Source organism: Copadichromis virginalis, linkage group LG12 (assembly GCF_057382275.1).
Source record: "Copadichromis virginalis isolate Kocher_CV1m ecotype Utaka linkage group LG12, C_Virginalis_male_GT1.1, whole genome shotgun sequence".
Classification (NCBI taxonomy): domain Eukaryota; kingdom Metazoa; phylum Chordata; class Actinopteri; order Cichliformes; family Cichlidae; genus Copadichromis; species Copadichromis virginalis.
The window spans coordinates 36,075,991-36,099,856 of NC_140629.1; the positions used below are offsets into that span (position 1 = coordinate 36,075,991).

A 23,866-nucleotide genomic window follows, 5' to 3' on the forward strand; every position below is an offset into this window, starting at 1 on the left:
TGCTGGAAATAATGCATTGATTATAATGGTCAAAGGTACTCACAGTAACATGTAGGGGGTCAGTTGTGAATGCTGGGTTGCCAGTCCCAATCAAAGTCTGACATATATTTTATAACAACCAATCAACCCTGCAAAGAACTAGGATTTGTACCAGTCCTAACAAGCTATACGCATCCCAGTGCATTACCTGCACTAACCAGGCTGTAGTCTCCAGTTCTTCCACACAAACTCCAGTTACTGTGCTGAATCAGGGGTGATGGAAGCCTCCCAGGGATACAGGACTAGGATGGAGGATAGTTGGTTTCCAGATTTGGCAAGAACAATGTTCGCCTTCACAGTAAACGCTGTGCCTTACCCCTGAAAGCAGCATGTTTCAACTAAATGCTTTTACTGTCAAAGCGAATTTCCGTTTCTGGTTTGCGTCATTCTCGTCACACTTTAGCTACCTCTTAGCGAGTAGCTGGTTTAGTTGGATACTCATTTATTCCTAGCGACCAGTGGTTGCCAGGCAGTTGCCAATGAGTCTCTAGACCGTTTGAAAGAGATGGACTTGAGCCACTGCTTGTTTGAGGTTTGCTGGAAAAAGGCGCATAGAAGCAGGGTACTTTGCACACAGCATGAAAGGATGGTCTTCACTTTCTCCTCTGTGCATTCGCGTTCATCCAGCTTCCTGCAGATGAAGGACAGAGCTTATACACTGGATAAGCATAAAAATGGATTTCAGGGTGACACTGGCACATTGAGCTGAAACTAGCCCTTTTATCTATCATCAAGACATCAGCAGCCAATGATCCCTAAACACAGCATGAGGACCAAAGAAATATGCTGTGACTTTATTTCTGTAGATACTTTTTGTCATCATTCAATCAGTCAGCAGGAAATACTATCAATTATCTGTTGACTAGACTGTTGGTGTCTATTTTTCCTAATATAATTCAGGTTGGTAGCTATGACACCCAATTAGGGCAATTAAACTGAAAATAATGTTAAATTGAAGCGCACACCACAAATGTAATTAATGCTATTGATATCTACGGTAGTTTTTTGGCTCTGATCCCAACCCAAGTTCAGTAATAGAGCAGACAATATTGAATTGACTGGAGTCCAGTGTTTACCACAGAACTGCTTTCTACTTGTGGTGATAGCAGGGGTGCATACACGTGTGGATGAGAGTGCGCATGAAAGATGGCGAATGCTGTTCGCATCCTAAATGACTTCTGTTTAATAAGTGATGACCTAATGATCCTATTTCTCGTTCCTTAAGCCTAGCGCATTGGATGAGCTCTCATCCTCATAATGAATATTTTCACCTAACAAAGCCACGCCAGGTGGCTGAGTTTGTTAGCTGCGTAAATCCATAATTTTTCGACAGTCCTTACTGTTATCATGGCTTCTCAGGGTGTGTTACCTGTTTTTGTGAAAACATGGTTTTGACACAGTTTAATGTGTATTCTGCTCTGTTCCTTTGTTGGGTTTTAAATAACTAGAATATCCCCACACTTCCAAATTAGGTCAAAAGGCGACAGTGTCCTCGTCTTTTCAGACTTGGGCTGTGTGTTGGGGTGCTAGCGCTGTTGCTTTAGTTTTCATTTTGTCTTTTTTTTTCTTCCTACGTAAAATCCTTACATACTAGTGTGTAGCAGCCCACACATTAGCACATGTGATGCTGCTGGCTATGCTCTGTGTATCAACCTAACCTGACATCGCTGTAACTCTATTGCAGCCACATGACTGGTCTGTGGGGTGCTATTACCATTGTCACTGGCTGTTCATGTTGTCTGTGAAAGTATGGATCTCTGTCAACTTTATATTGATGTTTTATATTGCGATAGAGGAACTTTTTTCACGATAATTATTTTAATGTTTTTATTGTCCAGCTGTACGTTGCTGTGCTAATATATTTATATTAGCATGCCTATAAGTCTTTTTGCTAGCCAAAATAAGCTCGACTTTACCTCCAGACATTGCTGGTATTTAGTTTTCCATCTTTCTACACATCCAAAGTTATAGCACTGCTCCTTTTTATTTATTTATTCTTTAATGGAAGCTTTAGAAACCAGATAACTACCCCAGACTCTGTTGATGCTTGTAAATCATTTTTTTCATGTCTATGTTGATATGAGATTTTCTTGTAACTGTTGGGAGAACAGTTACATGAGCTGAAAGAGTTAGCTCCCGGTGGTCTCAGTGTCTGTTTGCTTTTGGGAACTGGATCATTTGAATCTGAAATGAATAATAATGTCAGACTTAACAAGTGGATAAAGTAAGAGTCTCTACTTTTTGGAAGCACGCTGTCTTTTCTTCTAGCTGACAAATAGTCATTATTCTGCTCTGTAGCCCTGGTGAGCTGTAGGTTCTGTTTAGAGCGACCATGTTGCTCACAGTGGGTTTTGTAGAAGAACTACCATCTCAAGCTGTGATCCACAATAGTGGAGTTGAAATCCATCAGGCCACAAGAGAGACAACTTTCTGAAGAAGCATTTTAATGATATCAAGGACCACTGCGGTAGGGGTCTGCAGCTATTAGGAAAATCTGAAACTCTCATGTGAAATTTAGTATTTTGCTTAGTGTGGCCTGAGTTTGTTATAAAAAACCAGATCAAACTAATGAAGGAATGTAAATATTTGGTGATCAGATTAAAACCTGACAATTGAAACAACAAAACTGTCCAAATAACTTATTTGCAGGTTGTTTTTCTGTGTGGCTTAATATAACCACTTCAGTGCTTACATCTCGAGGTAAGGACTGTCTCAGGGTTTATACTATAAGATGGCTTCGACTGTCAGGCTGATGAGAGCTTACATTTCATCTCTTTGCTAACCCTGAGTGATATCTCTCATCTTTTGGTAGCATCATAGAGCTTTTTTTACTCAAGTCAGACTTTTGAAATTACTTGCTGCTGAACTTTAAATCAACTCATTAAACCAGGTTTAAACTGGAAGAAAATAAAAACACTTATTGGTGTATATGAAGTTAAAGCTGAGGTCATCTGATGCTGTTAGGATGGGTGATTTTTTTTTTTTTTTTTTTTTTATATTTTTTTATTTCCCCCTCCCTCTCATTTCTTCGCTTCTTTTATTTCACACAGCAGGAAAGCTGTGAATAGGTATGTAAGCTGTGAGTGTGATGAGGTGGAGTCAAGAGGCACACTAATGAAAGCCATCAGTGGACTGAACTACTTCAGAGGAGACTCTCCCACAGCTTCACCTGAGCGCTATCCAGTACGGGAATTGCATCATGGCCCTCAAAAGCTGCCAGGGCTCAAGCTTTCATCTTCACTGTTGAGAACATAAAAGCTCAACTTTCTTTGTGTTTTTCATAGTGTATTTAGGGCCTGACAGTGAGTAGGTTTGGCTCAGGGCTCAGGACTGTTTCAGGCTGTTCTGATGGCCCAGCTGGTGGAAAGTACAGCCACAGCAAGCTGGTTGAATCTCAAAATGCTCTTTATATGTGAAAAATCACTTTAAAGTGAATGGACCTATTATGCTAATTTTCAGTTACAAGTGTTTATTCTTAGACTCCACTACAGTGGCTTTGCATGATTCACAGTTATGATTCATTTATGTTCTGCTCGGCTTTGGTACAGCTCCTTTATTTATAAAAAATAAAATAAATTCCTGTCCTAGCTCTGAAATGTAAAAAACAAACAAACAAAAAAAGGTATTTGAGTCCCTAGTTGTTGTTGTTGTTTACATTTATAATAACAAGAAAATAATTTTTTTTTTTCCAAAGGTACAGAAAATTGTATACAATAAAAAAAAAAGTTTTTGTTTTTTTTACTTTTAAAGTTCATCTTACAAAACTAACTGCTGGTTTCCTGCTGTCAGTGTTGGAAGTCTGTGTGTGCAGGGCCACAGATGGCAATGGACTCTTGTACCTCAGGAGACCGGCAAAATGTAAAGCTTGTTGACTCTCCTTTGCATCATTTGGAAGAAGAATAGCTACTGCACTGCTGTCTCTAATGGCAGATCTTAATAAACTAAACTAGTCATCATGGCTCACGCTGAACTAAACTATATATGAGTTTGCACTTTGAAATCAACATTACAGTTTCCATGTCTTCAAATTTAGTAGGATTTTTGTGCGTGACCTCAATTTTACCGTAAGATGGTAAATGCAGCAGACTGTGCTGATGCTTTTGAAGTCATAACCTCTCTGAACTCGCCACTTTCCTACTTTACAGGTCTTTCTGTTTGTTTAGTTTGTTAGGGCTCTTCTTCTTCCTCGCATGTTTGGCATCATTTTGAAATGCTTTGTTCCTATAATAGGATCAACCAATCATCTGTCATTTGCATGTGACTGCGTATAGATCCACAACGGACTATAAAGGCAGGGAAAAATGCATCGCTATAAAGGAAAGAGCTGTGTTGATTTATTTAACAAGAATAAAATAGAGGAATAATGTTACCCTCATTATTTTGTTTTAATTGTTATTAGTGGCTCTATAGTGTGGTGGTGTACAGTACGTGTTTGCCTCTGATTTTGATCCTGGGAGGAGACACCTTTGTGGTTGCATCATTAAGGGCATCTGGTGTGAAAAGTCTGCCAAACCAAACATGCGGCACAACCCACTGTGACAGCCACCTGTGAAACAGGGAGCAGCCCAAAGTAGCTTTTTCATTTTGTTTTCATAGTCAATAAAAGTTAAAATCATAATGAAAATGTAAAATTCATAAGCAGCCCTATCTCAGTCATGAAAAACAGTTTTTCTTGGTGTTTGCTTTCATTTTCACATTCTGGTTAGGGAAGGTGGTCCACACTGCTAGGTTTAGACACCCAGTGTACTGTGCTGTGGAAAGAGATTAAACTTTAGGCCAAAATACATTATAGGAACATCTTACAAAGCTTAACACAACATTGATAATGAAACTTTTACTTGTGCGTCTTCATACGACCGTAACATCACCACCTCTTAAAGGCAACAGCCTACTGAGGCACCTAGAAGGTACAGAGACTCGTATCAGCTCAGGTTGGCCGTTCATTGAACTGAACTTTCAGTGAACACCGAGATCAGGTGCTGAAACCTCCAGAGATAATATTTAAAGAGCAACTCTGATGGTTTATGTGTTATGGTAAAGTCAGAGTAGAGAGACCGCTCAGGCCCTTGTGTGATTTGCTCTGTTTTGTGAAAGATTAAGGGATTCAAGGTAAAATCTAATGATGCTGCTGTACCTTGGATTTGGAAGCAGTATAAAAATGCATGTTTTTGTATTTGTTTCAAAGCACTATTTCTACGTATACTATCTCTTTTATGAAAGAAACCAACAATTTTCACCATTTGTGTTACATATCGTTTGAATTGAAATAAAATCCTTAAATTTCATGGCCACTTCATCAGTATTTTATTTTGATGCCAAATCTTTGCAAGGTTGCATAACAGAGCTCATGTTGGGAAATGGATTTTTAAAAAATAAAACATCATAATATCAGGACAAAAACGGTCCCTAAATCCCTGCATAGACTGCCCCGAACTTTGAAAGTGGATTTCAGAGTGCGGCTCACAGCTTTATTTGATTCCTCAGGTGTAGTGGCAGCAGGTCTGCTGGAGCGCCGCGAGGTGAAAAGTCTGGCGGTGAGATAACTCTCTCCCAGGCACTGGATTGTATGAGGTGAATGGTTGTACTGAATTGGGCTGAGTCCATGAAGGCTGCCTGGACGGGAGCCCAATACTACGCTGCTGTGTATTATAATTAGCTTCTTACACTGGAACCTTATTCAGGGCTCACACAGGGCTCCCAGGGAAGTTTGGGAAAGGCATTTCATTCTGTGCACTCCCTTCAAAATACACAACAACCACACTAAAATAACAATGAAGGCTATGCAAGAAGCAGAAAAAATAGATTGAAAGAAATTTGTTTGGGCTCATTGGTGAATGGGTCAAATGTTTCAGTTTTTATATCATAAAGGGATGAGCCAAATGCTCAAATAATTCTATCCACCATTTACTGTAGCACACAAATAACTGCAGTGGGTTTTTGGTCAGTTTCCACAGATGATTTTTGTGCTGAACTCACTCCTGAGTGGACATTATTTACCTCACTTTATTTGTCTAATCGTGAAAAAAATCTAGCTTCTTTATCTGGCGTATAAACACATATTACATTACAATGTTTTTACGTGTCATTGTTACATGTTTTAAGTAATCATTTGAAATTGATCTTAAATGACAGTTTTGGCTTCCAGTGTTTATTATAAAAGAATCTTTGTGCTTAAGATGGTTTTTCAGTGTTTCTTTTGACTTGTCAGGTGTTAGAAGGTGTTATTTATTCTTTTTTTTTAATGCCTACTTAATCATTTATAGCTTAACTGTAAATTTAGTTAATTACCAAAATGAACTGAAACATGAAGTTAGTCTTTTCTAAAGCTCCAACACTTCAAGTTCATATTTGTAATTTATATTTTATTGTGATTTTATTCGTACTGCGATTTTACTGGAAAGCACTTTGGTGTACTTCGGTCTTAAAAATGTGCTATATAAATAAATTTTGATTGATTGATTGATTGATTGATTGATTTACTTGTGTTCTTGCTAAATGAAAAACTACACTTGTGTGCTATACTCCGAATGTCAGCTTGTTACTCTAAGCAGTAGCCTGTAGTCAGAGTGATACTGACACCCATTTACTCAAATATATAGTTGTTCAACAGTGCAGATATGTGAAATCGTTTAGGAAGGAAACGGCCGAGTGTAAGTGTCCACGTTCTCTGCCCTCTGAGTTCCTCTCTGCTGAGCTGTGAGTGGTCAGCCATGCATGGCCACATGATGTCTCCATTACCTGGCTAAGAGGCGGACATGCTGCCTGCCACACGCACACTTATATACCACCTGCTGCTTGTGTTCACTGCAGGCAACTCGCTTCATTGTCACTCTTCTGATTGGTTGCAGCCCGTGCCATGAGGCGAAATTGGATACAAGAAGTGTTTTACAGCTGCACATATACCAAAGTCTGCTCGCCAGCTTATTTGTTGTTGTTTAAGGAGTCCTCTGCAGGGCGTTTTGCACTAGTTCAGTGGTTCTTAACCTGGGTTCGATCGAACCCTAGGGGTTCGGTGAGTCGGTCTCAGGGGTTCAGCAGAGCCTCCACCGTGACATGCACGGCTCATTTTGTGCACCAATAAAAAGCATATCTATGTCTTGAATTTGAAAAAAATCATATTTTATTTTTCACTAAAGAGGGGTTCAGTGAATGCGCATATGAAACTGGTGGGGTTCGGTACCTCCAACAAGGTTAAGAACCACTGCACTAGTTATTCTTTGAGGCTGTATGGGTTGCATCCCTATTGTTGTCTGTTTTAATTATTTGAAGCTGACAGCTAGGAGAAAATGAGCAATTAATGTGGACTTGAAAGGTAAAAAATGGGTTTATTTAATGTGAATCTCTGTTTACAGTAGGACAGTTCAAAGCAGCTCTTTAACCAGGGTACAATAAAGCTGGAGTTGCCATTAACAGTTTACTTTCTTGATTAAATTTTTTAAGCCTTTATGAAAGTTGATATTTTGTGGGTTTTTCCTTTTTTTCTGTTTCTCATGGGGGTAAGAATGAATAGTAAAAAAATAATATTTTTACAGTGATTATTTTGTTTGGTGAAGGACCCGGCTCTATGCTAGTAAAATTCAAGAATTAAACATAGAGCCGGATATAATCATAACAGGTCCGTGTGGAATAAAAACTTCAGGTATCTTTAGTTCAGTAAAGAAAAGATACCCAAAAGATATTCAAATTTAAGAGCAGCACAATTTAACAACTCTGAATATTTTTTTTTTGCTTGAAAAATTGCTAATTAATGAATAATTGTCCTGCCTATAAAAACTGACTTTTTTTATCTGGACGTAGTTCTCCAACTGGAAACGCTAAGTTCAGATGAACAGAACTGACTTTTCTTACCTGGATGATTGAGCATGCATCAAGAAATTTATTGGACTGGCTGTTCCTTAGATGAGGTGTGGCTTAAAAGCTGTTAATGGAAGTCAGGCGAAGGGCAGCCAGTCAGAAAAAAGGCTCCTAGGGAGCAGAGCTTTAAAGAGATGGGAGCAAAACGGCGGTTTTTCAGACAAAAGATGCACTAAGGCTCTCTGTGACTTCATGGTATAACATAAATAAGGATTATTGTGAATTTTGAATCGCGTAAAGCTATTATAAAATGGCTCAAGAATAAAAATATAGAGCTGGAAATGAGTTGGGTGAGGCAAACAACCTAAAATCTTCAGTGTGAAAAAACTAATACCTGAGTCCTGACATTGAAAAATTACTGCCTACCCACTGAATGAAAAAACTGTTTGGGTAAAATTTTAGCTTTGAGTTTCCATAGAACAGATGCAAAAAGGAAAAGGTTGCAGACTCCTGAAACTTTTCAAAGATTAATCCAGGCTTCATGTTCAGGTGACAGAATTTGAAGAATCCATAGAATCGACAATAAAACCAATGGATGTTAGAAATGCATTCAACAATGAAGACTAACCAGGCTTACCCTTACAAACACAGCGATACTGTCTGTTAAAACAGAAAGCGGGTTTCTATTCAATTACTGTTGGTAAATATCCACAGTGCAAACTCAACTTTCCTGTTAATTTCCTGCAGCAGTTCACACAAACAGAAACACACGTACATGCATGAAATGTAAACTTAATCTGCTGCATATAAAACTTTCTTGGGCAGAAGCAAAAGTGCTTTACAAACACTATAAGGATAATAAGGAAGATGGTACAGCAAGCAATAAAAATGCAAGGCAAGCTTCCTTCTATGGATGAGAATAATAAGGCAGAAGTGAAGAAAGCAGCTGCTCTCTGTTCTGTCTCACAATTTCCAGGCGGAAATTCTTCTTTGAGTCATTGTCGATACAGAGACAGCTTTATCTGGGAGATGGTTACACTTCTGTGCTATGACAACATCCTCACATTCACAGTTTGACTCAGTTTTCCTTTGCAGGAAAACTTTGGTGGGTAAAGTTTTGGCTATTGTCAGCAGAGTCTGGCAAGTTTGAAATCCCTTACCTGCAGGGAGAAAGAAGGACAGAGAAGCACAGCTTAGTTAATGAATTCAGATCCTGAATTAGCTTAAAATGCTCAAAAAAAGTTAAAGTAAACATCTATGATCAAATAACAGCCAAGTACAGTCCATCTGGAGAAGCTGGCAGCAACACAGCCAGACTCGAAGTTTGTGTCGTATTGTTATTCCGTCTTACCTGTTATACACTTTAGCTCAATTCCTTTGGGAGGGATTTCTATTTTCCTAAAAAAAGCAAGTGTGCACTCATCTAGAAGCCAAAACAACAACAACAACACAGTGCTGCTGAAGTATATTTGCTTTATGGTTTTTATTTTTCTCTTTTTTTTTTAACTCTGTCTGAATGCAGTGCAAAAAACGAGTGCAAAGAATAAAACACTTTAGCACTAAACAAATTTACAAATTATTATACAAGAAGCTCATTTTTTGTTATACATTTGTAAAATCTCTGCAGTAGATCCTGAGGTAGACATTCTGTATTAACTTAACTTAAATTTTGCAAATATATGTGACAGATTAGGTTTTTCAAATTAATAGCTCCAGAGGGACAAACAGAAATTCTGGTACCTTGAACCACTTTTGAAAAGGTTTTTTAGACCTGTCTGCTGCCCTGTTAGTGGGAATAAGTGGACAGATGGTAAAGATGGACAGTACTAGGTAATAACATTTGCTTGTTCCTTTTTTCCGTTTTTAAACTTCTTGGATGCATGAGCTAAACCCAGGCAGGCTTGAAGTCCAATGGCAAAAACTTTGCTGACAAAATGATTAGGCCTACTTGTGTCAAAGTACCACATTAATGGGTTATTGAAGGGTTTCACTTGCCTAGCTGAAATATAAGGTTCTTGTTAAAATGGTCCTGTTTGGAACATTTTGAGTTCTTACAACAAAACTGCTTAAATTTAGAATCTCTTCGTCCTAGTGTGACACAAGCCCAGTGCACAACATTTGTCTAAAGTGTGCATACAATTACACAAACATGGACACACACTGCTGCTGATGCTTTTTAGTATCAGCCAGGGATGAGATTGTTGTGCTTACTTGGATATTTTCAGGCCCTCAGTGCAGCGCTGATCCATTAATGCATTAATGAAGGCCTAATCCTCCTCTGGAAAAAAAAAAAAAACCCACTGAAGCTGCCGTTTCATAACTAAATAGTTGAGTTTCCTGAGCTCTCTGTGTGGGCGTCACCCGGCTGGGCTTTATAAACTTCACCTTCCTCCAAAGGAGCCTGACTGCAGGTGATCGTGCAGATAGTGGGCTCAGTCTATTGCTAAAACTGCTGCTAATGATCAGAGGTTAACCGTTCTGTGGAGAGACCTGAACACATGCCGCGAGGCGCCAGCCTAAAGCTTTATGTTCAGTGTGCATGCTCCAACACTGCAAAGATGACAACAATTACTCATTTATACATTTTTCTATCTGCTTGTTAATTTTTATTTATTTTTTGTTATCATTTTGAGAGCTTACATCTGTACACATAACTCCTGAATTAAATGTAGGCATGTTCAGCACCAGAGTAGTTCAGCTGATTGTTGTCTGCACGACTTTGATGGTACAATTTTAAACAGCTGTAGAAAATAACAGGACTGGAGGCTGAAGCATGCTGTGCCAGACTGCAAATCGGCAAAAAACACAGCAGGGTGTTCTCCATATACCTGCATATACAACTGACAACCACAGTAAATAAGTGAAAATTTAAAGTACCGTTATTTAGCTTTAGATGTACATTTATAATAAAATATTTAAGAGGAAAACATTATTAGAAACTGTTTATACAAACAAGCAGAACATGGGTCAATATGGGCAATGAATGCTCTGTCATTGTGCTACGGTGTGAGCTTTGCACCAGGTGTCCTTTGGCACTGATGTCATCACTACTGTTGGATGCAGAGAGGGATCACTGGCCTTCTAAAATGTTTCAGAGCCCACATTTGGATACTGGAGAGTGTCTCTTAGTGGAGACTGTGGTTAGGGTCCAGCTCAGGAGCTTTCGTGATTTTTGCTTTACTTAAGTGCTGCCAAGCATTGAGAATTAGTTTTATTTTTAAAATGTTTTTTCAGACACAAGCTAGCTCTGTTACACTTACTTATGTATTTAAAAGGCTCGCCATGACTGTTAATTACACATGTAATGACAGAAAGAGTTACTATGGGAAAAGAATGCAAAAATATCAAAAATCCAAATAAAAGTTCTCTGGGCAAAAAGGTCCTCAGCTGATATCAGTCCGGAGCGTGGTGCATGAAATGATTTACTGTTCTGTCATCAGTCGCTGTGTGTCTGAAGTAGCAAGAACTGCACCTAAACTCCCGCCAAACAGCTGTTATGGCTTTGTCACACAGTATGTAGTGTGGTGGGTGGATAGCCAGTGGGTCTAACACTTTCATGGTGGAAATCCAGAAAACCATCCACTGTTAGCACTGTCTTTTTTTTTTTTTTCCACAATCACTTATTCATTTTCATAGTCAAATGTGCAAATGTTTGTAATATTTGATTATATAATCAAATTTAGAATATTTTCTGACAGGCTTACCTGGCTCAGCTTTGACTCGGTGCCATTATGGTATTGGCTTAAAATACACTCCTTCAGAAAATTAACCCAGACCTTTTTTTTTTCTTTTCTTTTTCTAACAACCATTTAATTGTGACACCGGGGGATCCTTAACAAGCTTCCAAATATGGCAAGGCCAGACTTTAACAAATACTGCTGTTCTGTTAATTTTGTCCAAATGATGATTTCAACAGAAGCCTGAAGGCTCTAGTCAGTCTTCGGACTCTCCCTGTTGGTCCGAGAGTCTTGATGGTGCATTAGGGTTCAGAGCCAAAGAACAGAGCTGTGTGTTTGTTAAGGAAAGCTTATTTCCAACAGTGATACAATATATAATCTGCTGATTATTGAGGATTTCACACGTACACTTTTATTGCGCGGGCTGTCCTGGTGTATTGATGGCCATCTGTGCATAGTTTGTCACGTATTTTAATGTTTTATCCATCCGAGAACATGCAAACACACACGTGCTTCCATCCACACTTCAGCCGCTAATACAATCGAATTCTGTGGAAAACACCATCAATAATTTATAATTAGCAACTTTTCCTTAAAGCTAGTATGAAAGAAGCATGCAGTCACCCATTGGTTAGTGTGTTCCCACGACGAAGTCTAGAGCTGAGCATTGGTGGTCGGATCTCAGTGTGAAACTGTACGTTTTTTGGCTAAAACTTTAGTGCATATAGTTCATCATGGAATGAACTGTGTTCCAAAAACTGGGGATTGAGCCGATAAAGGACCAGTCATGTCACAGAGAAAGTAAGCATGTTTTCCCAGACATGCTCTTTTTCTTAGAGGAGTCTCCCCCTCCTGGCAAGGCCTTTTTTTATTCCTTACAAAACTGAGGCTCACACCCTCGGGCCCACCTGTGTTTTTTTTTTTTTGTGTGTTTTTTTTGTTGTTGTTTGTTTGTTTGTTTTATATATCTATACCCATATAAGCAAAAATACATAACAAATGAAATTTTTCCCCCTTTAAAAAAAAAGGTAGGACTTGTGTAGTTCATCTCACACAGCCAATAATCTAGTTACTATCTCAAGACACCTCAGTTGTATATCATAAATCTTGACCTCAACTAATGGATCTTTACAGCCAGTACCAATTTAAGATTTAAACGCAAACAATTGCAGAGAAAACAATTGAGCCCGGACAGGCCGTGGTGTGAACTGTTAGTCGATATGCTCTGTTTTAAATTGTGTAGACCGTCACCCTTTGCTTTGTCTGCTTAAACTACGACCAGGATGCCTGATGTTTGGAGGTCTCTGCCTCCAATTAGCACTTTTCTAGAGACCCTGATGTGGTCTCGCCTCTCATCTTTAAAGCAAATGTGTAGAAATTCTGCAGATCCCAGCCTGTGATATGGGATAATGGCTTCTTTAAAAAGACTGTGAGCAGCAGCTAAAACTTCACAGACAACCAGGTGTTAATTAACATCCCTCTTAATTTTGATGATATTTTACACGCTATTTTTATCTCTGGCTGTTAGCCCTGACTCTTCTTTCCAGTGCTTGGCTTTGTTAAGATCTAGAAATTGAGTCTTTTGTACAAATCTTTAGAGGCTCACTGAAATGTATAACACTTATTGTAACATTACTCCCTTTTTCTCGCATTCTAGTCTTACACAGGAAACTAGGCCTGGCTCAGACATCTCACCCTGTCTGCGACTCCTGGCTATAAATTCAGAGCATGCTGTGATATTTTTTTAAGGTAAATATTAGAGATGGCACGATACCACTTTTTTATGTCCGATACCGATATCATAAATTTTGATATCTGCCGATACCGATATGAATCCGATATAGTGGGTTTTTTTTAATCAATAAACTGTTTTTGTTTTTTTTTTTAATATCTTGCTGCATTTTGTATACGTTCATACTCAAGTTTAAATAAACAACAACACTAAAGCTCATCAATACTGATCAAACTAATAAAGTTAAACCTACTCCATCCTTCCTATTCTGGTATTTTAAAGAGTACTTAGGTTGCTTAATATTTCTGCTAACTAATAGGGTTGCAAACTCCCAGCAAAGAAAAATAGGGAACCACCCCCCACCCTCCACCTCATGATGCTTAATCGATGTAATCAAATTTAATTTGATGCAGTGTGAAAAAAAAATGCACAGAAATAAATTATTTTTCAAGAATAATTAAATAGATTCAACATCTTTCTTCAACAGAATTGCAGACTGCACAGATGGTACCTTCCCAAAGGAAAAAGTACTATAGCTTACTAGGGTAAATGGTAAATGGCCTGCATTTGTATAGCGCTTTTCTAGTCCATAGGACCCCAAAGCGCTTTACACTACATTCAGTCATTCACCCATTCACACACACATTCACACACTGGCGATGGCAAGCTACATTGTAGCCACAGCTGCCCTGGGGCGCACTGACAGAGGCGAGGCTGCCGGACACTGGTGCCACCGGGCCCTCTGACCACCACCAGTAGGCAAACACGGGGTTAGTATCTTGCCCAAGGACATTTGGCATGCAGCCAGGATGCAGCCTGGGATCGAACCACCGACCTTCTGATTAGTGGCTGACCTGCTCTGCCACCTGAGCTACAGCCACCCAGTATATTAGACTTAACAGTTACTATATACAGTAATGGACTTCTATATATTTCACACAAGATTAAAACTTTGGGTGTAAGATCCAGATAATTATTTATTAAAAGCTCGACATTTTAATGAGAATAAGAAAGAAAAGTATGTCTTTGTGCCCCCTTTTCCCTGTTAATGCCCTATCGGCCCCCCTGGCTAAACTTTGCTAGATCCGCCCCTGCACAGTTACCAGCCATCAGCTGCGTAGAAAAAGATCCTCGAGTAGAAAGTAATAATAAATAAATTCTAACAACAGCTTATCAAGCTTAAACGTGCTGCTGTTGTTCAGCCGCTGGTTTCCTCTTTCTGGTGCAAAGTGGGCCAAAAACAAAGAAGAGAGACGGACTCGCGACAGAAAAGCCGATCAGCTGATCATTGATCAGTTTCATGATTGAAGTAGCAACAGGAGAGGGAGGGAGAGAGAAGAGGCAGTCGCTCCATATATCGGTTGTTAAGCTTAACGTGTGGAATGCTTTACAAACATTCAGAGATCAACTTACACACTTGCTTTACTTCTCTCTGGGAAAACTTCCTCGGAAATGAAATGCTGGTTTGGTACCAAGGCTACAAATACACACAGCCGCTCTATCACGTGAGCACACTGCTCTGAGGTGCTACGGTTATGAGCCGAGTTACGCCATGTCGCAAGTTTTGCGAGGTGCTTTTTTGATATTTGATGGATCGGATTACATTTTTTATTTCTCTCCGATATCCGATCCAGTAATTTACGTCAGTATCGGACCGATACGTAATATCGGATTGGTCCATCTCTAGTAAATATAGCCTTGTCCCTAAAAGCATCTACCTTCGGATGTGTACCTTCGGATCTCTGTTGCTGAGTGTAGCTCTTCCCTGCCAGCTGTGGCTCACATTTATAACATTTGTAGTTGGGTTTATTGGCTCTGCAGCAGAGTCGGACATCTCGGGCTCTGCCAGGAGATCACAGAGGATCTGTGCAGCTGGTGAAATATGTTCTCTGCTGTGCTGTGAGGCGTCATAATGTTCAGGGTTACAGTACCTGCACTGAAACGCATTATGATTCTGCAGAGCTGGTGGGAGCGCCCACACAGATTGCCTCAGTGTTAGGAGAAAGCTGCAGAGAATGAGGCTCTGTCACCGAGGTTAGCGGGTCAAGACTCACATTGTTTTTGAAATTAAGTATAGAAGAAGGAGTTTCTGACCCGTCTTCACATCCTGCACATCTGTCATAATATGTGCTCTCACACTGAAAACCTGCAGCATGCCCCAAAAATATCCAAATCCGGAGTGTGTTCTGGAAATCACATTGCAGTCAGGATAAAGGAGTGAGTGTGCACAGACTGATGGACGGGGGAGATGGTGAATGAGGCTACGGTTTCATGTTGTCAGGACTTGCATGTATTTTTCTGTACAACCCTTATCAGTTTGATTTTACATTACACAAATTTTTCATAGTAAATTAGAAAAGTGTATACTTGAGTTTTTTAATGCTTATTTTTTCCTTTTTAAGTTCTCTTTTTTTTAAATGAAAGATGTTAATGTATGGAACATTACAAATAGTAATGAGAGAGAGACTAGGATGCAAAGGTGAGTCTCAGCTTGAATCTGATTGGCTTGCTGAAGCAGCCTAACAACTTCCTGTTTAATATTTGACACAGAAATCCAAACCGACAAGCATTTTGCGTTAGATTCATAGATTGTATAAAATATGGATGTAACTTTCTGGTCAGAAAAATGTCAATTTGGAAGTGCCTTAAACCTGCAATTTATCTGAAGGTCACCAGATGGCGATAGTTGTGGTTGCAAAAACGCTTGCAATTGGCTGGGAAATGGCTTTCTTTCTGGACCTCTGTAAATACTTACGAGTTTATGGGCTCAGTTGCTCACCTTGTGTCATACTGAATAAAACCAACACTCTTATTTTGTACATTTTGGTCATACCACGTTATAAAAAGGTGGATTAGCCATGTTTTCCACGGCACATCGACTAATGTCAATCACAAATCAGCGAGCAGTCAATTTGTTTTGGGTTTTTTTGTTTTTGTTTGTTTGTTTGCATTTTTGTGTAACCAAGATGGCGGAGGCCAAACTTTTTTCTTTTTTTTTTAAATAAACCATGCTCGATGTAGACAATTGGCAAATAAATAACATTAAATGTTAAAGATTTATCAAGTCAAGCTCAGAATGAAGTTTGAAAGGACTTCACAGGCAGAAAAACATATTTAAAAATGGGAGAAAATTAAAATTTATCAACATATTGAAAATGCGAAACATACAAATACACAAGGAAAAATCCAAAACAACCAAAACTTTAACATGCATTAAAACCAACCGAGAGAGAAGATGAGAAAGAGCGAGAGGAGGAAAAACACACAAACTTAGAAGAAAACCAAACAGCCAGCATGGTATAGATAAAGAAAATGTGCATCGGCTTGACCTGATTACTAAATGTGACTGAAACCTAACAGTTGGTGTGTCTGGTCTCTGAATATATGCTTGCTCAAATTGGATTCAGATTCATTTTTGACATTGGCTATTTGAGAGTTTGGCCTCATGCTTGGAACAAGCTGCATCCTGTTTTGAATGAGCTTCATTCTGCTGAAAGTCCAGCAAACAACCCTTGTAGTAATACAGCTTTCTAGAAAGGAAATGAGCGTGATGCATTGATTACTTGACAGTGCAATTCTGTCGGACACCTGGCAACAAATCTCCTGGGAAAGAAACTAAAACAGCCAGGCTATAGGCTTTTGTTTTCCCCAAGCTTTTGGTAGTTTTTCTCTGCTTAAGTGGTGGATGGTAAAACTGGAAAATACAGAGGAACTATACTTCACAAAATAAATTCCTGAGAGAGAGGGTCATGGAAACAAAAACTAAAACATGAAATCATGTTAATTTTATTCTCATTAGTTTTTGAGCCGTTTTACTTTAGTTTGCAGGTATCACTTCAGAAGCAAATCTCAAGTGTAGGAAACAGTGTCATTCTCAGCACTTGGATTATTATGAGAGAGTCTGGATTGTCTTTTGTCGTCAGATCAAATGTTAGTCAGAAAAGCTTTGTATAAGAGAAAAAGCCTTTTTCTTCTCTTCTTCCCATCCCCCGCTGGTGCAAGCTCACAGGATTGCGCAGGGCATTATTTGAAGTCTTGTATGAACATAAAAGCCTGCTCATAAAAGTTCCCTGCAGTGAAAACGACCTAAATAAACACAGCCCTGAAATAAAACTCTCCCCAGGTTCAGCTAACCTTTCCTCAGAATGGAGGATGGGGACAGGAGAGGCTAGAAGAGGCATTAGGGACCGAGTGCCTGAGCATGGGATGGTTTTGTAGTGGCAGAATGCAGCTATTTGGTGGATGTAGTTGTCCAGAGTGCATTACAGCAGCATGAGTGGTTGCATTTTTAGCCAGGCTACAGTCTGACCTCTGACGCTGGTAGTGATGGTAGTGTTTCAGTCCCACTGGGGATGGAACCAGTAGCACTTCTGCCTTTCTGCACACACAGTCGCACACATTCACAAAGGTTGTATGTGGAAGTTGTCTATTTGAATTTCAGTGAGATTTCTGAAAATATCTTGAGCTGTGAAGCTGTTTGTTTGTCTGAATGCATCATTCATTCATACCTTAGTCGCCTACTGTGGCTCACGCAATCCTAGCAATCTCTTACAACATCCTATATTCTGCCAGTTGTGTTTCTAGTTTCCAATCTTCTGACTGACACCAGGTTTACTGCATCTGCTCACGTCTCCTATCGGATTGCTTTCTGTATATGGCCACATTCAACAGAACATGTAAAATACAAACTAAGTGTAACACATCCGAAAATGTGATCTGCAGTATTGAAAATACTGTGTTATTCAGGCCACTCTCATTCCAAAATCTTGTGACGGTTTGTGTAACACATCCCAACCACCTAAACATTATTACTGCCCAGGGCACACCCAGATCTCATCAACCTCTCCCACAGTTCAAGGAACGTGCTCAGAAAGAGCCCATAGCTGAGTGACTGTCCAATAAAAGTATCTGAACATGTGTCAGAACAAGCCTGATCTGCAGAGGTCCCAACCCACAAGCCACAGTGCATCCTCTGCCAGTGGTGTGTGGTAGACACCAGAGGTCTTTTGTCCGTACCGCAAAATATGAGAGCTGTTGTGAAGCATGAGTGGGACCTACCCACTGTTACATGGTTTTAATTTTATAGCTGATCAGTGTGCAGACATTGTTTTTTTGGGCTCAGCCTATGACCTGTGCTTTTTTGCAACAAGCCTTGCCACTATCGCCCTGCAATAAAAGCTATTTTCAGTTTACTCTTTACCTGAACCATTACACACCTGTGCACACCAAGACAGAACATGATCTTAATATAAAAAAGGTGGCTAAATGGACCCCAATGACAGTGTAGTTCACTACAAATCATGCCAAACATATCAATAGTGTCCTTGCAGTTAGCAGTAATTAAGGATGCCTTCATTTCTTTGCCATAGCTGTTGCTTAATCCTCCTCCTCCTGGTTTGTATGTTTTTTTTAAATTCATGCATTGAAGTGCCACATTTCATTTTACAACCTTTCGAAGCCCCTGTTGGTAAAGTAATGAGAGCTCAACAGCAGTGTTGTGGGATGGTCACGACATGGGAAGATATAACTGGAGAATTCCTTTCACATTCAGTCTAATTTAGAATTCACGTTAATGTAAATCTAGACTACAGGATACTTTTAATTCTTATTGTTGGTTAAAAACATATTTTAATACATTTTAAATGCACATAATTTGCTTTGTTTTTCATGTAACTTGCAATAATTAAAGAAAGTGCCTCACAGAAGAAAAATCAAGCAAATATAATAAAAGTGTCATCACACTTGTTGGCAGATGCTAAATATTAAAAGCCTAGGTCTGGATTATGATATCTTTGTGCTCCTTATTATTTAATTAGGGACATGTAAGATCCCTTCGTGTAACTGATCCCCCTCTCTGTGCCTGTCCTCACAGCCAAGTTGTTGCCTGGCTCGACCCTCCTCTGTTATAAATAACCAGTCCTCATAAGCAACTAAGGTTATTTGTATTCCATGTGCAACAAGCACTGCATTTGTACCACGTCACTGAAGTGCAGTGAAACTAATTTTGCTTTTGTTGCTTAATTCTTGCAAACATTTGTCTTTGACAGGAGTTTAATGATGTTAATGACTGTTTGACAGAATCAAATGAAATGCATTTGCAGAGTTTTTGTTCTTGCCGAAGCTCTGAGATTGGGGAGTGCGTTTTAATTTATTGTCCTATAATGTGGGTGTTTTGAAGCCCTTTGAGACTCTAGCTGTGATTAAGTTTATGCAAATAAACCTGACTCAAAGAGAGTGGATGCATTTAACGCAGTGTTTACATCCTTTATTATGCAGGCTTTTCAGTGTAAAACATGTCAGTCCAATGATAAAAGTTGTGTGGAAAGTGTATTTTTAACAGTCTTGCTTGCTAGTGCTCGCTCCCTGGCCTGCTTTTTACTTTTTTTTTTCTTTTCTTTTTTTTTTTTTAAATCATCATTGTCTTTTTGTCACATGCTGAGCTCACCATCTGCCACTGCTGCAGTATCGTCAACGTCCTTAAAAAGTCATTGCTGTATACTTAATTATCTTGCTTTAATCACCTGCCCTCTTCAGGGAGATGAAAGGTTATTAGAAAATGAGCCCACACGGGGATTTTATTAAAACTGAAGCACAACTCTGTATGCAAGTGTATATACAGCCACGGTTGGGGATGTAGGTCCTGTTGTCCTTGTACCATGTGCTTCTTTTTTTCTTTTTCTTTTTATATGTGGTTGAAGCTACATCCATCACACTTGAATCCTTCCTCTGGCTGTATTTATATTAGTTCTGTATGACTTGTTTGTGTTGTTCTGGTTTTTGTAGTGTGATTGATTTTAGATCCTCCTACAGTTCTGATCAATTCCACTTTTAATCATAAAATGCTGATTTAAGAAAACAACACAGTCAATGAGATAATTTTGTTTTTGAGCATATTGAAGTTCCGACATGTCACGTCACAAGGAGGCTCGCCTGCTCTTTCTTAACGAAATTAATATAATATAATATAATATAATATAATATGATATAATATATGACACTAAATAATGGCACATTAATCAGCTGCCTCTGTAGTGAGTTTCCTTGGGATACCTCTGGGATCTTGGACTGCAGCGGTAGTCCAAGGAACACGAGGAAATCACCCAAGTAATAGCAGTGTGTTTACCTCCACCTGCAGCTCTGTAAAACGGTGAGAGCAATTTTGAATTTTTCTATTATTTTGTCTGCAAATGTGTCACTTACACGAGTGTAGAGAAACCCGTGGCCTGGTCCTCGGTCTGTCTGCCAACAAAAGAAGTGGTAACTACATCACCTTACTGCGTCCTCCATCCTCTTCCTCCTCAGTAATCCATCACTGGCACTCAGTCAAATCACACTTTTCATGCTAGAGATGTGTTAACCAAATGGGAGCAGAGATGTAGCAGAAAAGTGGAGCGAGGAGGCCTGAATCCTGTGGCAGAAATGCAGCTCTCTTAGTGTGAGAAGCAGGCTCGTTAGCATTCATGTGTTGCGTTCCTGGTCTCTCACACGTAGCAACATCCTCCATTATTGAGCAGTAGTAAATGCTTTGAAGTTGTGCTGTTTGGGGAGTTTGTGCTCCAAAAGAGAGTGGGAGTGGGGACGCGAGGCTTTGAAAGGCAGAAATCTCAGCTAGTTATTGTGTTGTATTGATCAAAATCCTTTTTCCTGATATTTCTCTGCCCACTGTTGCACTGTGTTTTTTCCTTTTACTGGATGGTAAAAAATGGCTGTTCCACATAAAGCAAAAGAAGCAGCAGCACCACCAGCCTGCTCTGGTCTGTCATTGAAAACAAGGTCAAGGTGACGGAGAATCTAATTGACGCTTGGCTCAACCCCGCCAGTCCCCCCGGGATGTTTAACAGCAGCGCTGCTCACTCACCCTCCTGCACCGCCATTGCCACGTGGTTACACCACAAGCTGCGACTTGCATCTCATTAGCATTTGACAGTGTGGGCCAAAGCTGCAGTTTCATCTAATGCATTTAATGGTGAGACTATATTCAGAGTAATTTAATTAATGCCTTAGTGTGAGTCTGCGGTCAGATAACATTAAAACAATTTCACAGCAGCGTCACAATCAAAGTGGTGTGTTTCAAATTGTTAATAGCTGGTTTATTTTTATTCATAATAGGGAGCACATCTTTGATATCATCCATATTAAACATAAAGCACCATCAGTGGGTGAATTTTTAGATTATTATAGCCAAATAACTTACACTTGGTACATGGTACATGTTTACAGGTCTGTGATTTGAAGGAGTTGTTGAGCAAACTGAAGAAATCCTATGGATGTCATCATATATCTTTTCTTTCTGTTTTTCTCTTTAATTTTGACTGTTTATTATTCTGCACATGTGAGAATTCAACCTGGTAAATATTTTCAAGGTGCAGTTGCTTAGTAGCGCCACATGGTAGTGGAAAGGCAGTTCCTGTTAATAACGTTGGACAGAAATTGGAGGCAGCCAAGGGTGTAGCAGGAGGTAGCCCTCGGCGAATGGAGCTAAGGGACTAAAATACTTATTTCTACATTTACACCTGCTTCTAGACTTTTTAAAAATAATTTTAATTTTCACAAATGTGAAATGGATGATCTGATTGGATTTATAACAGGACAGATTCCCCTGATTGCATTAATTTCCAAGCAATAGCTAGAGATTAAATCACAACAGAAACTTTGGTGCGTAACAAGCTGCTGACTTTCTTGTGTATAAAGTACAAAATCCAGAGTCTAAATTCCTGAATATATTAGAAATATTTTTGGTAAAGAGTTGTGGAAAGACACTGATATGTTTTGCTGAAATATTCTGCTCTTTTAAGACAATACGTTTATTGGTTTATTCATTCTTTTCAGTTATTGTGGAATGGAAAGCAACATTTCAGCAAAGAGTCGACCAATCACACACATTACTAATGCAAACTCCTCACAGAAAGTGGTTATGAAATTCAAATCTAGAAACAAATAATGCGCCATTGTGGCACCTATAAAAAAGAAAATCACTGCTCAGAATAATCCCCCCTGGGATTTACAGAGTATGTGATAGGTTACAAAAATTAGGTGGTGAATGATGGTTAGCTTTCAATTCAGTTTCATTCAGTTTCATTTCATTTCAAATCTCAAACAGTCACCTCAAGGCACTTTATTTTGTAAAGTTAAAGCCCTAAATTATTAGAGAGAAAACTCCAACAATTGAACGATCCACCCGTGAGTAGGCAATTGGTAACAGTGGGAAGGAAAAACGTCATTTTAACAGGAAAAATCCTCTGACAAAACCCGGCTCAGGAAAGGCCAGCCATCTGCCAAGAGAAGAGAGCAGAGGAAGGTGGGACAAAAGAGACACAAACGAGAGAGCTGGAGTTTAAAATTACTGACACATAACTGTAAACAGGACTTTAACTCGGGAGATTGTGGTTCATGCCCTGTGTTATTACTAGAGATGGCACGATACCACTTTTTTATGTCCGATACCGATATCATAAATTTGGATATCTGCCGATACCGATATGAATCCGATATAATGTTTTTTAATCAACAAAACTGTTTTTTAAAATATCTTGCTGCATTTTGTATAAGTTCATACTCAAGTTTAAAACAACAACTACACTAAAGCTATTCTGTTATACCTGTATACAAAAAAATATTTCATAGTTCAGCAATACTGATCAATCTAATAAACTCAAACCTACACCATCCTCCCTATTCTGGTATTTTAAAGAGTACTTAGCATAAATATTAAGCAACCTAACTAATAGGGTTCCAACTCCCAGCAACAACAAAAATAAATAAATAAAAAATAGGGAACCACCCCTCACGCTCCACCTCATGATGCTTAATCGACGTAATCAACCTTAATTTGATGAAGTGTGAAAAAAATGCACAGAAATCAATTCTTTTTCAAGAAATATTAAATAGATTCAACATCTTTCTTCAACAAAATTGCAGACTGCACAGATGGTACCTTCCCAAAGGAAAAAGTACTATAGCTTACTAGGGTATATATATTAGACTTAATAGTCACTATATACAGTAATTGACTTCTATTCATTTTACATCAAATTAAAACTTTGGGTGTCAGATAATTATTTATTAAAAGCTAGACATTTTAAATGAGAATAAGAAAGAAAAGTATGTCTTTGTGCCCCCTTTTCCCTGTTAATGCCCTATCGGCCCCCCTGGCTAAACTTTGCTAGATCCGCCCCTGCACAGTTACCAGCGTCAGCTACGTAGAAAAAGATCCTCGAGTAGAAAGTAATATTAAATAAATTCTAACAACAGCTTATCAAGCTTAAACGTGCTGCTGTTGTTCAGCCGCTGGTTTCCTCTTTCTGGTGCAAAGTGGGCCAAAAACAAACAAGACAGACGGACTCCCGACAGAAAAGCCGATCAGCTGATCATTAAGCAGTTTCACGATTGAAGTAGCAGCCGGAGAGTGAGAGGCAGTCGCTTGTTAAGCTTAACGCAGGAATGCTTTACAAACATTCAGAGATGGACTTACACACTTGCTTTACTTCTCTCGGGGATAACTTTGTCGGAGATGAAATGCCGGGTTGCTAGCGAAGCTCCAAATGCTATCCAGACCACCGGCAGGTCCTGCATGCCACAGCCGCTCTATCACGTGATGCATACTGCTCCGACGTGCTAACGTTCT

The 23,866-nt window shown here is 39.2% G+C and overlaps 1 protein-coding gene across 2 annotated transcripts in view; it reads left to right on the top strand.

The window, feature by feature from the left end:
- Positions 1 to 23,866, top strand: part of LOC146697547 (spermatid perinuclear RNA-binding protein-like) — a 98,840-nt gene that overhangs the window by 12,963 nt on the left and 62,011 nt on the right. The window lies entirely within an intron of this gene.